Below are 14,735 nucleotides of genomic sequence, written 5' to 3' on the forward strand. Positions count from 1 at the left end.
CAAAATCTCATCGGATCATAGAAAAGTTACCACTTAGGAAGCCTTTCAGCTGATCATGTCCTCACACCTCATTTGATTTGCCGACCCTTGCAAGTCTTCCACGCAACATATTTACTTAATTCCATTCTGATGACCAACACACCAACAATGAAGCCTATCTCCATCACATCTGCAGACTGCGTACGAGACTTGAGTCACACACTTGTGTTTCATTAGTTAAAAAAGAAATTCCTCCTCTTGCTTTTGGTTAACCTCCTGTTTTAATTGATATCTGTGACCTCTAGTTGTTGAAGCCCCCATCAACGGGAGCAGACTCCCACTCTCCACTGTCCTGACCACTCATATTTCATATCAAATTTCCCTCATCCTTCCCTTTACCGATACAGTCCCCTCCAATGTATTGTTTCTCATCCCAGTCACCATTCAAGTAAATCTTTTCCTGACCACTCCCCCTCCATAAGGTGTTCACATCCATTCTATAACAACATAACCGGAATAGAACACATACTCCATTTGAGGACATACTGATGTTTTGTATATTTATAGTAAGTACAGTCTGTGATGTGCTGCCTGCGAAGGTGGTGGAGGCTCACCCACTCATAGCATGTAAATAAGTTTCTAGATAGCCGCTTGATTCAGCAAGGCAGAAGTCTACAGATTTGGTGATGTTAAATGACTTAGTTAGTAAAGTGACTTCCAGTAAGGTGGCCACATGCTCAGACACAGCAGCCTCTATGGGATCAACCGAAGGTTTTATCTTATTTTTTTTAAACCTGTTCTGCACAATCGCAAGACCTTGCTGGGCATTAAGAACTTAAAGTACTGCAGGTGTACCCCATCAGCGAGTTGCTTGTTAGCGGAGAAACTAAAGGACTTGGATTTGGTGCGGACCGTGATGCTGCCTGCGACAAAGAGGCGTCAGTGTGCAAAGGGGGTGTACGGTCTAATAGTGAGTAATCATCTCAGTTGCTTTTCTTACGATCACAGGACCCTGTTGGATATTGGTGGTACGGAATACTGCAAGTCCGGCTTCCTGGCGAATGGTGGGAGAGTGGCAAGGCCTCGGTTGTATTGAGGACCAGGCCTCAAGCCGCAGTGTCACCTGTTTGCAGCCATCCGGGCAAGGTGTCGGGGTCGGGAGCTCCCCTCCAGAATGCTGGAAGTGGTGTGGCATGGCATCCATGCTGGAGTCAAAGTTCCACTCTCCCCCCCACCCCAAGTGTTGGCTTGGCAAGCTGTATTGTGTTCAAATGCAGACTGCTGCAACATACGTGTACTCAGGGACTTGGACTATATTTTCTTTGTGTGACTGGATTTTACTGCTAATATTATATGTGCCCTGTGCTGGGCATGACTGTTGGTACTGTGTTTTTTACACCTTGGCCCTGCACTAACATGTCCCGCTTGGCGGTATTCCTGTATGGTTCAATGACAAGTGAAGATGAATGAATTCAAAGGTGGACATTGTGGGCCAAAGGGACTGATTCTGTGGTAGCAGAATTTCTCTTGTTTTTATACTTAGTATCTCTGTTGACAAAAGTTCAGAAATGACTAAATGTTGAAAAGTTGCAAGTTGGGTTGAACAAAAGCTTCGGGAATTTCTGTACATTCATTAGTTCCCTCTCATCTGCAGCGTAACACTGCTGTTCCAATGTCTTTGTAGTTACTTCTGTTTTTGGAGTTGACATTGAACCTGACAGACAATGCCAGGATGGTTCGTATGGATCACTTTCAGAGAGAGGGCAGCTGGGAAAGTGCAGTGGGATCAAATGCTGGTTTTGCTTAACTTTGTTCCTAAGAACTTGGGATCTATTTCACAGGAAATACTTAGACTGTTTTAAGCCAAGATTAAAAGTACAGCTCAGCATTGTTTCACCGATGGATTTCATGCTCTTCATTGGCCAAGGGCTTGTACCCTGGAGCTGTGTATAGCAGCCATTGACATTTTTAGAAGAGTAGGAGAAACTTTAAAGGGATAATGAGGACATTTCATTCCTATTTCCTGCATCTGTTCATTTTCAAAGAGTCATCACCCTTATTATGTGCCGTATCATATGACATGGCCAATCATGGTCTTATCCATGACCATGATTATTCTTGGCAATTGTTTCTACAGAAGTGCTTTGCCATTGCTTTCTTCTGGGCAGTGTCTTTGCAAAACGGGTGACCCCAGCCATTATCAATGCTCTCCGGAGATCATCTGCCTGGCATCAGTGGTCGCATAACCAAGACCTGTGATATGCACCTGCTGCTCATACGATCATCCACCGCCTGTTCTCATAGCTTCATGTTACCCTGATTTTGGGGGGGGGGGATAAGTAGGTGCTACACCTTGCCCAAGGTGACCTGGAAGCTAGCAGAGGGAAGGGGTGCCTTACAACTCCTTTGGTAGTGATGTACAGTGGCGTGCAAAAGTTTGGGCACCCCGGTCAAAATTTCTGTTACTGTGAATAGCTAAGTAGTAAAAGATGACCTGATTTCCAAAAGGCATAAAGTTAAAGATGACACATTTCTTTAATATTTTCAGCAAGGTTACTTTCCCATTTCCATCTTTTACCGTTTCAAAATAACAAAAAGGAAAAGGGCCAGAAGCAAAAGTTTGGGCACCCTGCATGGTCAGTACTTAGTAACACCCCCTTTGGCAAGTATCACATTTTGAAAAGGCTTAAGAGTCTTTCACCCATTCTTCCTTGCAAAAGGCTTCTAGTCCTGTGAGATTCTTGGGCCATCTTGCATGCACTGCTCTTTTGAAGTCTATCACAGATTTTCGATGATTTTAGGTCAGGGGACTGTGAGGGCTATGGCAAAACCTTCAGCTTGCGCCTCTTGAGGTAGTCCATTGTGGATTTTGAGGTGTGTTTAGGATCATTATCCTGTTGTAGAAGCCATCCTCTTTTCATCTTCAGCTTTTTTACAGATAGTGTGATGTTTGCTTTCAGAATTTGCTGGTATTTAATTGAATTCATTCTTCCCTCTCCCAGTGAAATGTTCCCCGTGCCACTGGCTGCAACACAAGCCCAAAGCATGATCGATCCACCCCCGTGCTTAACAGTTGGAGAGGTGTTCTTTTCATGAAATTCTGCACCCCTTTTTCTCCAAACGTACCTTTGCTCATTGCGACCAAAAAAGTTCTATTTTAACTTCATCAGTCCACGGGACTTGTTTCCAAAATGTATCAGGCTTGTTTAGATGTTGCTTTGCAAAATTCTGACACTGAATTTTGTAGTGAGGACACAGGAAAGGTTTTCTTCTGACTCTTCCATGAAGATCATATTTGTGCAGGTGTCGCTGCACAGTAGAACAGTGCACCACCACTCCAGAGTCTGCTAAGGTCTTTTGCAGTCAAATGGGGGTTTTGATTTGGCTTTCTAGCAATCCTACTGGCAGTTCTCTCGGAAAGTTTTCTTGGTCTTCCAGACCTCAATTTGACCTCCACTGTTCCTGTTAACTGCCATTTCTTAATTACATTATGAACTGAGGAAACAGCTGCCTGAAAACGCTCATCGTCTTATAGCCTTCAGAGTGCTAGGCAGCTGCTTAGAGGAGCCCATGGCTGCTGATTGTTGGGATAAGGTTTAAGGAGTCAGGGTATTTAAATCTTTGAAATTTGCATCACCTGGCCTTTCCTAACAATGATTGTGAACAAGCCATAGACCTAACAAGCTAATTAAGGTCTAAGAACTTGGTAAAAGTTATCTGAGAGCTCAAATCTCTTGGGGTGCCCAAACTTCTGCATGGTGCTCCTTTCCTTTTTTTTTCACTCTAAAATTGTACAAAACAAAAATAATACACTAACCTTGCTTAAAATGTTGAAAAGAATGTTTCATCTTTAACTTCGACTTTTGGAGATTTGTTCATCTTCTACTCACTTAACTATTCACAGTAACAGAAATTTTGACCAGGGGTGCCCAAACTTTTACATGCCACTGTATCTCCACCCCACCACCCCATTCAGAAATGAGTGGAAGTGTTGTTGGAGATGACCCCGGCAATCCAGGGCCAACAGAATAGGATGTGAATGTAAATACAATGGATTCCAGTTAACTGGGGACACATCAGGACCAGTACATTTTGGCTCAATTAAACAAGTGCCCCAATTAGCTGAAGTTTCATGGAAAAAGTTTAAAAGGTATACAAATGACAAACTGAGTAGCAAATTATGCAGTTAAATGAAATACCGAAAAATTACACTACCAATAGTACTATAGTACTATAAAACTGTTTTGGTTCCTAATAGTTATCGACAGAGGACTTCATCCAATTTATGCAATGAATAAAATCAGTGTAGACTCTTTGTGCAGATAATGGACTAACTTCATACATTGCTATTGACAATTTCATCCGCCAAATCTTCATTTTCATTGTAACATCAAAGATGATTGTCAATACCTTTGAACTCTTTGTAGTTCTTAACATATTGAAGTAGTGAAATAGTTTCATTTTCACTCCTGGCTGTTTCAGGCATCTTCAAGCCTGAATGCTTGAAACCGCGGTGAGCAAAACAGTTGACCAACTGAGCTTGTTTTTCACCAACTCTCAGTGATAAAATTTACTGCCTTTCGAACTCAAGCACATGCAACTGACACTATTTCAAAGCTATTCACTCTAGTCACAGTGTAACGTCTAATGGCCACACAAGTGCGTTTGACTGACACTAGTTAGAAACTGTTTGGCAACAATCTGCCACCCCAGTTGAGTGGTATAATGTCTTGGCAATTTTCTTCATAAGTTTTTGTTGTTTAAAAGTTGTCCCAAACAAGCAGCTGTACCAATCAACCAATGGCCGAATGAATCAGAATCCACTGTATATCCAAATTACAATTTTGGACACTGTAAGACAGATTTTTTTAACCAAAAAGTGGCATAACAGCTGAGCCAATCTTCCTTTAATGTATCCATTTTAAAATATAGTTTTCAGAGCAATGAGTAAATTCCCCAATACTGTAGAAAATAAAGCCTGATTATATGTAGGTACGAGGTTCTACAGATGCTGGGAATCTTGATCAATGCGGATTGCTGGAGGAACTCAGCAAGTCGGCAGTGTCTATGGAGGAGTACAAAGACTTGATTATAGACTTGCTACTTGTAATACTAAATTTAAGATGAATTTGCAAATATTTGTCAGCCCTATTGGCTGTATAACAATTATCTTCATTGCGGTATACACGTACTAGAACTGTGAAATACTTAATTTAGTGATGTCAATTTCATTAACACTTTGAAGCTTGATGGTAATAATGCAAAATTAACCACATTCCTACTTTAGTTATAAACAGCTTGGAACTGTTTTCTGCTTGTATTTTTTATTTTAAAACTGGTGCCCTTTTGAAGGTCTTTGTACTGTTTGTTGTTGCACATGGATCTTATTTCAGAGTTGAGATCTCTTCAGAAAGACATACTATTAAGGAATTGGATCAGTGTAGGTCAAGAGAGAGGATTCAGTCTTTGCCATTTTTTTGTCTTTCAGAATTCGGGCACCTGAACTAAACATTGTTTTGAAGTTTATTGCAATGTTACGTTTCCTTGTATTGGTAGTTGGTGCATGTTATTCTTTGTCACCAGTTGCTGTCTCCATGCCAATATCCCATAAAGATGTAAATATCCTACCAATACTCTTGACAGTCAGAAATAATGAGTATAGACTGAAGGCTCACCAGGCAATTAGGGTAACTTGCACCTTCAAAAGCCAAAGCCAGGCAGCACTGAAGTTAGGAAGTTGGCACATAGGAGAGGCTTCAGTTGATGAGGATACCAAAGTAACTTTATAAAGTCGATGCGTCACAATGAATTGGTGAAAATGACTTGTACAAACCTTCGGTTTCATTGTTGCCGTTTAATTTAGTGGACTAGCCCTACTCCTGTGGTGTCTGCATCTGGAAAATATCGAGGGAACAGTCCAACTTGGAAAAAGCACAACTGCTTGAAAACAGGGATATCAGCTTTGAATTGCGACAAGAAGTGTATTCTGAGATTTGACTCCTAACCAAACTCTGCTAACTGGTTCATATTAAAGTAGAGTAAATGCAACTAATGTCACACTTTTAAGCCAGCAAGTTATCTTACTTTCCAAAATATCAAGGACAAAGCTAGACCATAAGTTTACAGCTCATGTATCCCACTATGAGGTGATTATTTTTAATAGAGATGCATTAGTATGTAGAAAACGGTGAAATGAGTGACAAAGGGTTTATGGACGATGCAAAGTATTTTAATTTAATGTTGGTGTTTATTCATTTGTAGGATATGGGCACTGCTAGAAAAGCCAGTGTTTATTACCATCCTCATGTGGATCGTCACTGGGCTCTTACTTTGAAACACTGCAGACCTTTTGATGCAATTTGTGGGATTTCCAGGATTTAAATCAGCTACCATGAAGGATAGTCAATACATTTCTAAGACAGAGTGGTGTGCACCTTGAAAGGGGATCTGCAAGTGATGTTGTTTTCATGCACCTTCTGCCCTTGTGTTCCTTGATCACAGGTTGTTAGAGTGGCAGGGGCAAGAGATTTCTGGTGGTAAACACTGTGGGCAGTTGTCTGAGAGTGGAGAGAAATGGATGCTATTCAAAAGTGACTTTAGCACTATTGCAGTGGAATTGAAATTGTGCTATTACTGATATTGCTTGAAAGTACATTTCAGAATTCGCAGGAAAAGTTAAAGCTTCAAATAATCATTCTATACAATGGCTCAAACCCTTGTGTCTGATCAACGATTCTTAATAATTACAAGGCATTCTCTTACCGGTGGCTGAGTTGGGACCTCCCATTTTCCCCTAAGAAACACTGAGTTCTGGATTCTCGGGAGCAGTAATTCAGTGATGCTCTTTGCTGCATGATTGGATGCATTGTGGTATTTATTTTTGTGTTTGGATTGAGCCATATTGGACATACGGGTGATTTCCTCATCCATCCCCTCAATACAAACTAGAGTTAACTGATATTTGGAACTATTTGGCAAATATTTACTTCCAACTTCTAACACTTCGTCCTCATTAGGCAAGGCAAAAGTTCTTGCAAATGAAGGCCTAAACAATCTGCTCTCTGAAGAATGAGACTAGGAAAAGGATGGTTAAGAAGTAATATTCTCCTGAGTGGCCCATGTGCTGCATTCACTTTCAGCCATCTTCAATGTGATCAAAAAAGCCACAGTGAGGAATAGAATTATCCCATAGTAGGCTCTGCTTTTGAAACTTATCATAATCATATTCAAAAATGTATGGAAACTAATTTTCCATCACTTGGTGCAGCAGTCTTCTTCTTCTCCTCGTCCTCTCTCTCTCTCTCTTCTCTCCCCCCCCCCGCCCCATTATTATTACAGGCCTCCGCAGGATGTACAGGCTCCCCCCGCCATCCGAAGGTAGAGCGTTCCTATGAAACGGTTGGTAAGCCGAAATGTCGTAAAGCGAAGAAGCAATTATCATTTATTTATATGGGAAAATTTTGTGAGTGTTCGCAGACCCAAAAATAACCTACCAAATCATGCCAAGTAACACATAAAACCTAAAATAACAGTAACATATAGTAAAAGCAGGAATGATGTGATAAATACACAGCCTATATAAAGTAGAAATACTTCTCTACAACGATTGCCTGCACAGATCTCCGTAGCGCAACTCTCACGCAAGCGCTGTTGGCATAAACGCGCTCTCCAGTAACCTTTAAATTATGAAGCTGCCAAATCGTACCAAATAACACGTAAAAATACACAGCCTATATAAAGTAGAAATAATGTATGTACAGTGTAGTATCACTTACCGGAATTGGGACAGCGCCGAGCACACTGATGATGGTGTGTTAGGCTGAGTTGTCGCAGGTTGGCTGGTGCAGTGGCCCCCACCCTCCAGGCCGCTGACCGATACATTGCCGCGAAGCAGGCAGAGGTCCAGCGGTAGCCGGGAGGCACACAGCACATCTTTAAGAAAAAAACCAAAATATACATGCTAATTAATTAGGTGCTGCCCGGCACGTAAATGTCGGTGCAGATCAGTGCCGATTGCCGATGGCGTCGCCTCTGATCTGGGCCGACATTTACATGTCGGGCAGCACCTAATTAATTAGCATGTTTATTTCGGCTTTTTACTTAAAAATGTGTTGTGTGCCTCCCGGCTACTGCTGCATTCTCCGTGAATCGGTACAGTAGCTGTCCGGGGCCTGGGTGTTGGGGTGGTGGGATACTGGGGTGTCATCTCGTCGTCTGTTTCCATTAGGGCAGGCAGCTCATCTTCTATGACTGCCCGCCTCGATGTCAAAGGTCGAGGTTCGTCGTCTACTGTGGCTGATGTGGAAGGCTTACTTGACTGCTGAGCCTCGCGCATTTTTCTATCATACAGTTCTTTGTAAGCACTCAAACCATCCTGCAAATATCCCCTAGACCTACGTACTCTTTCAAAATTTAAGTCGTACTTTATCATTGCAGTGAAAATCTCACGCAGTTGCTTCACTTTTGCTACTGCATTCGGTTTCGATTGTTATCTTTTCCTCTTCCAACTGCATCAGCTCTTCATCTATCAGATCTTGGTCATGGGATGCCAAAACCTCTTCAACATCATCTTCGTCAGCTTCCACAAGCCAAACTCACTTTGTCCTTACTTCGTTCACCATAATTGAAACGCTTAATTATGTCTAGTTTTACACTAAGTGTAACACCCTTACGAGCTCTTTCAGGCTTTTCCAACACCTTAGAACTCATCTTGCTAACGGCTGCTCAATGCAACGTGTTTAAGCAATGCCGTTCTGAATTCAGGGGAGAGCGGCTGCTCGGGGCGCACGCTGCCTTTCTTCGTAACAGTGAAAACACCTTCTGAAAGCAAAAACAGGGTACTAATGTCGGTCTTTCGTAACAGTGAGGTTTCGTAAAGCGAACGTTCGAAAAGCGGGGGACTCCTGTATAATTAATTATAGAACTTCAAGGGACTCAAATTCTCGAATACAACCTAGTCTCACGTATAAACAGAATAATAGACTCTTCAATCAGATGTTGATTCTCTTGATGGCCAAACAAGGATTGAATAGAAAACCAAAATAAACTTAAGCCAGATAGCCTCTTAAACAACATGCTTCTTTAAATTTTGTATCAATTACAGCTCAGCAAAACATGCTGGACTGTCTCTGGACTACCACAGTCACATAATCCAGTAGGATGTTTTCCTATTATCATTAAATAATAATTTAACCCACAATGCCCCAACATATTATGTGAATTTCAAAGGTAACCTTCACTGGCTCAACAGACACTACTTTGTAACAGAGGTAGTACCAAATATTCCCTGCATCAAATTGCTAAACTGTTGAAGGTACCGGGCACAGCTGCTGAGACTGGAGACCATCTTGGGTACATAATTAAAACCTTGACCTGACATGGCCAAGCCAAACTTGATCTGGGCCTGAGCAGGTAAATTTACTACCTCACCAAAACATGAGTTGCATCCCAGTCCTTGGCCTCTTTTAATTCTACTGTATGAAACTTTTAAAACTTCAGTCCCAGCCTTTGAAGGCAAGATGATTTATTTAAAAAGACCTATTGACTTTCAGCCTAGAGGAGAGGTGCTTCAACCCAACCCTTCCACCCGAAAGCCAATCCAAAAATAGCAGTCTATAAATGTAGTTGAGCAGTTCCAAGAAGAATCTCGAAAACTTGTCAAACCACTCGAATAATAATGGCAGGAGGAGGAGCCTCCATGAATATAGTATGTTCATTTACAAGTACATTGTGATACAACTTCATCTGTGTGAAGTAGGATTGAAGTGTTTGCAAATGCTCATTAGATGAAACTGGATGAGAACAATAGTCCACATTTATTGGGAAACTGTATTTTAAAGCTTGAGCGGGAAGAATGCGAGTGTGTAATACCAGAAGTGCTGTCCCGGTATTCTCCCCTCCCCCCCTCATTGTAGTTGGGCCAGGTGCTGGGCACACTGCCAGCTCACTACTGTCCGTTTCTCCGTTTCTTACCCCACTACCCTTGTATACCTCTCACCGTATCCCACAAAAGACCAGTGCAACATTATCTGTTTTACTAATCCTGCTGTGATAGTTGAGAGGCAAGCAGGGCATGTACAGGTTAAATTCATACTGAAAATGACATAAAAAGCAGTCTGGCAAGGTTTGAAAAGAGTGAAGATTTTTATAATTTAGATAGCGCTTATATAATACATAGGTGAACATTGGCAGTAAAAAGAAATCTAATTTTATTCTTCTTTCTCTATGTACCTGAAGATGTAGTCTTCTCACTCTGAAAAATAATTCCTGATCTATCTCTTATTACTTGTTTTTTTTTCCATGTTCAATCTGATGTGGAGGCATTTACAGAAGCATAGAGACAAAAATATTCTTCAAGAACTTGGGCCAGTTGCAGTAAAACTAAGAAGTCGTCCTGACATAGAGGAAGTACTGAGGTACACTAGCATAGCACACCTATGGCAATGGCCGACTTGACCTGAATATTTTGCCAGAACAAACATGGATGGATTATGTGAGGCAGGCGGCCAAGTTCCACTCTGATGGATTTTTTTCACATTTGCTGACTGACAAATGACTCAACTTCTTAATGTCGTATTTAGCCCTCCCTTGTAGAAGGCCCAAATGTGTGTAGCCACACAAGGAGGAGTCAGATTCCAGGTTACTACCAGTGTCTCTGAAGCCAACAGGTAGGGATAGATGTGAGACATGGGCTCATTAACTCACTCGGTGGTGTACAAGGATCTTTGCTGAGAAGAGACTTCAAAGCTAAAAGGACTCCTAATTTCTTTGGTCCTGTTTTCCACGGGGAAGTGCCAGCTCATTGGTTGTATTGGCCGTTCATTATTCTGTAATGTAGAAAGGATGTAACAAAATGTGTTTCATTATTATAATTCATATAATTTGACTTGCCTGGAGTTTAACTACGTTGCATCAATAGAAATATTCATATTTCACCAAAGCTAAAACTAAATTGAATAGATTGTTGAGGTACTTCCTTATTTATTGTTCCCTTTCCTGAGTCGATACTCCAGTTTTAATTAATATTTTTTCTTCAGTTCCAGTACAAATCTTGGTTCCCTCCTTGTTTGTACATTGAAACAAAATAATCCATGACATTGAATCAAAGGAGGCGTGCCGCTCCAGCAGGCCAGACCAGTACTTCACCCTTATTTAACCACTAATGTTCTGTTTGAACCGGTTAATTTTCAATCCGAGGCATGTGAGATTCTGTTTGTACGACACGTGACCTAACCTGCGTGCCTGTCCCCAGACCGAAATATTGGCGACTTGCTGGCAGTTTGACTGAACTTCGGAAGGATTAACTTCTCCTTCTCACGATAACGAAAGCACTGCATTTTGATGTGTGAATTTTCGTCTTTTATGCTTTTACTTTATTTGGCTGATCAAACTTAATATTTTCCTGTGATGTTGACGTTTGAAGATCTGAAGTTACCACTTTTGCTTTAATGTGGACGTGTACCCACCGGCCTTTGGTTGAGGTGTTGCTTTACAGTCATGTGATCAAAGCAGTTAATTTGGATAGGAGGTGATACCCTGATCTCAGTTTTCACTGTCTTTTGGTTGGAACGGTAACCCTGCTCCGCTGGCTATCTGTTTTCCACTGTCAGGAGTTTAGCATGACACTAACAGGTAAGACCTATTGCTTTCAAATGAATTGCACTCAATAGGTAACAGAACATGAATGGCATATGATTACTGTCTGCATTCGGAATCTGCCGGTTTAACCCTTGCATGTTAAATTGAGAAATGAATTGTGACTGTCGTGTCACAGGCAGCTATGCTTGGGCAGGGGTACCTTCTAAGTTTTATAAATCTGTTTAACTGGGTGAAGAAAGTGTATTGACAGTACTTACTGTACTGTGATATTTGCTGTGTTAATACCATAAGTGAGCATCTGTTTTTTCATTTATTAAAAGTATCAATCAAACATACTGTTTTAATTTGAGGGTTTTTAAAAGACAAACACAAATGAACTTGTGGCAGCGTGTAATTCATAATTATCTGGAGCACTTAAATGATATCAAATAGGCAATCTCATATTAATGTTTCCATTTTTAATTTATCCAAAAATCCATCATTAAACATTTGGGTAACTTATTGTTTAGGTCTCTAATTATGCTGCCAATACTTCAGGCATTTTATTGATTGAAAGTTATTTTTTGTTAAACAATCCCTACTGGAAAGTGTTGGAACTCTGCTTTATTAGTCTCAGATGTAAAAGTAATGATGATTCAAAGAATTCTGATTAACTTATTTCAAATGAACCATTAAACTGGGACTTCCTCTGGCCTGCCAGGTGGTGGTAAGAGCAAGGAGGTTCTCTTTTTTCATTCTGGGTAATGGTAATCTTCTAGCATCATCAATAAAACAAAGATTGTCTGATCTGCACATTATATTGATATTAAGGGCCATCAGTTTGTGTATAAAATAGCTTCCTTGTTTTCTACATTGCAATAGTGATTATTTATTAAAAGTTCCTCAAGTGTAACACAGTTTGGAATATCATGAGATAATGTTAGACAGAATGTAAAAAGTACACTGGCTTCAGCATTCGACTTTCTGCTGGAAAGCTACTCTATGTGCTGTAAAAAAAAGCGCAGAGTTGCTGAACTTAGCAGGTTAAGTCTGAGCACCTGTGGAGGGGGAAGACAGTTGAAGGTTTGGAGGCCCATCATAATGTGCCCTAATGTGCACCAATCTGCTCCAGTGCATCATAGCTTTGAATTGCAATACAGCCTGAACCAAGTTTTATTGAAATATATAAGATTGAGGCATGAAAGTTGCTTCCTCTGAAAAATGAGACTAGAACGAGAGGATATGGCCTTGAAATTTGGGAAAATAGATATAGGACAAAGATGAGGAGAAACTAACTGCTTTTTCCAGTGAGTAGTGAATCTGTGGAATTCTGCCCAGGGATGCAGTAGAAGCTACCTTATCAAATAGACAGATTTTTACAGGAGGGCTGAAAAGGCAGGAGCTGAGTCTATGGACAGATCAGCCATAATTTTGAATGGTGGAGCAGACTCGATAGGCCAAGTGGTCTACTCCTGCTCCTGTTTCTTCTGTTCATATGGTACACTATGTTCTGTATAACTTACTATAAAACTTACAACCTATATCCTGCAGGTGGCATATCTAATCAGATATTTTGGTTCTATGTGTTTAATTATTCTTTCAAGTATGACCTATAAATTTGTTCCCAATAGCATATTTGGTATGGAAAACAGATGCAACATCAGATGCTGGAATCCAATGAAAAGACAATTGCTGCAGCTACTGAAAAGGAATACATAGCCCGAAACGTTAACGGCTTTCTCTTTCCACAGATGCAGCGTGACTAACCGAGTTGTTCTAGCATTTGTTTGGTTGCTATTAGCATGTGCCCAGGTGCAAAAACTAGATGATTGTAAACCATCTTTGAGAAATGTTTTTGTGGGACTCGGTATTGTTCTTTATGATCAAGTGATCATGAGTTTGCAGTATTTGCTGCTAAGTATCCAGAGGCAATGGCTAAAACAGGGAAATCGTGTGTTTTCAGTAATATTTGAATATAAAATAGCAGAGATACTGAATATGTACAAGATTTGCTTGTATATGCTTAAAGTAATCCTATTCTGGAACCATTTGCAGAATGGAAATTCGAGCAATTGGTGTCACCCAACAAGTAAGATTATAAAAATTTAGTGGTTAAAATCAATGGTGCATATTCACAAATGTAATCAGAAATTCCAAGTCAAATTTTCATTTATATAGATGTTTTTAACACTGGTCTTTATGCACCATTAGTCACCTAGCATTGTTGCTTCTGCAGCAACACATGCTCATCCTATCGTTTGCCTTGAACCCACCAGTCACCTTTGTTGGCTCTCTCCAACTTAATCTCATCCTCTACTTCCCTCTCCTCCATTATCAACACCGAGCTTTGGTCACCTTCTCCTAGTATTCACTATACAATTATTCTTTAATTTCCATTGTAACGGCCTTTGGGAAAGCTTTGAAAACAGCACTATATATAATGAGATTTTAAAAAGCCAATATCTTGGAAGTACTCAGAAGATCAGGCAGCATCTGTGGGGCAAGTGAAAAACTGAGTTAACTGTACGGATTGATGGAACAGAGCAGGTCAGATACAAGCTGGAAAGGCTGGCTCGTTGAGTAAGATGAGGTACTGTCCCTCAAGCTTGCATTGGGCTTTGTTGGAATAGTTTATGAACATCGCGAAGTCAAAGATGGGCAGAAATAGGAAATGTATCTGGAAGCACGAGGCCACCCTTATGGACTGCACGAAACAGGTTTCCAATGGACGTTTGAGATCATAGCCTCTAACAACTTGTATGTTGCAATCAACCTGTCTCCACCACTTCCACTGGCAGCTCGTTCCACACTCACCATCCTCTGAGTGAAAAATTTCCCCCTCAGGTCCCCTTCAATATTTGACCTTTCACCCTTAACTTGTGATCTCTACTTCTTGTCTTACCTAAGCTCAGTGGAAAAAGCCTGCTTGCGTTTATCTTGTCTGTACCCCTCATATTTTTGTACACCTCTATTAAAATTTCCCCTCATTCTCCTACGATCCATGGACATCCTTGTAAATTTTCTCTGTACTCTTTCAATCTTGTTGATAGCTTTGCTGTTGGTAGGTGACCAGAACCCAATGCAGTACTCCAAATTTAGTCCCACCAATGTCTTACAGAAATTCAAAATACATACCAAATGTTCTTTAGGGAAGGAAATTTTCCCTCATTATACTGACT

General features: G+C 40.7%; 1 protein-coding gene across 5 annotated transcripts in view; it reads left to right on the forward strand.

The window, feature by feature from the left end:
• kank1a (KN motif and ankyrin repeat domains 1a) overlaps positions 1-14,735 on the forward strand; it is a 274,650-nt gene that overhangs the window by 152,302 nt on the left and 107,613 nt on the right. Inside the window, exon 1 of one of the 5 annotated variants that reach the window (XM_063068967.1) lies at positions 11,131-11,610. The exons of the other annotated variants lie outside the window; for them this stretch is intronic. The gene's annotated coding sequence lies outside the window, so the exon portion shown is untranslated. Of the gene's footprint in view, positions 1-11,130; positions 11,611-14,735 lie in introns of those variants that run through there. 5 annotated transcript variants of the gene reach the window in all.

The sequence above is a fragment of the Mobula hypostoma genome, chromosome 16 (genome assembly GCF_963921235.1).
Source record: "Mobula hypostoma chromosome 16, sMobHyp1.1, whole genome shotgun sequence".
NCBI classification, from domain to species: domain Eukaryota; kingdom Metazoa; phylum Chordata; class Chondrichthyes; order Myliobatiformes; family Myliobatidae; genus Mobula; species Mobula hypostoma.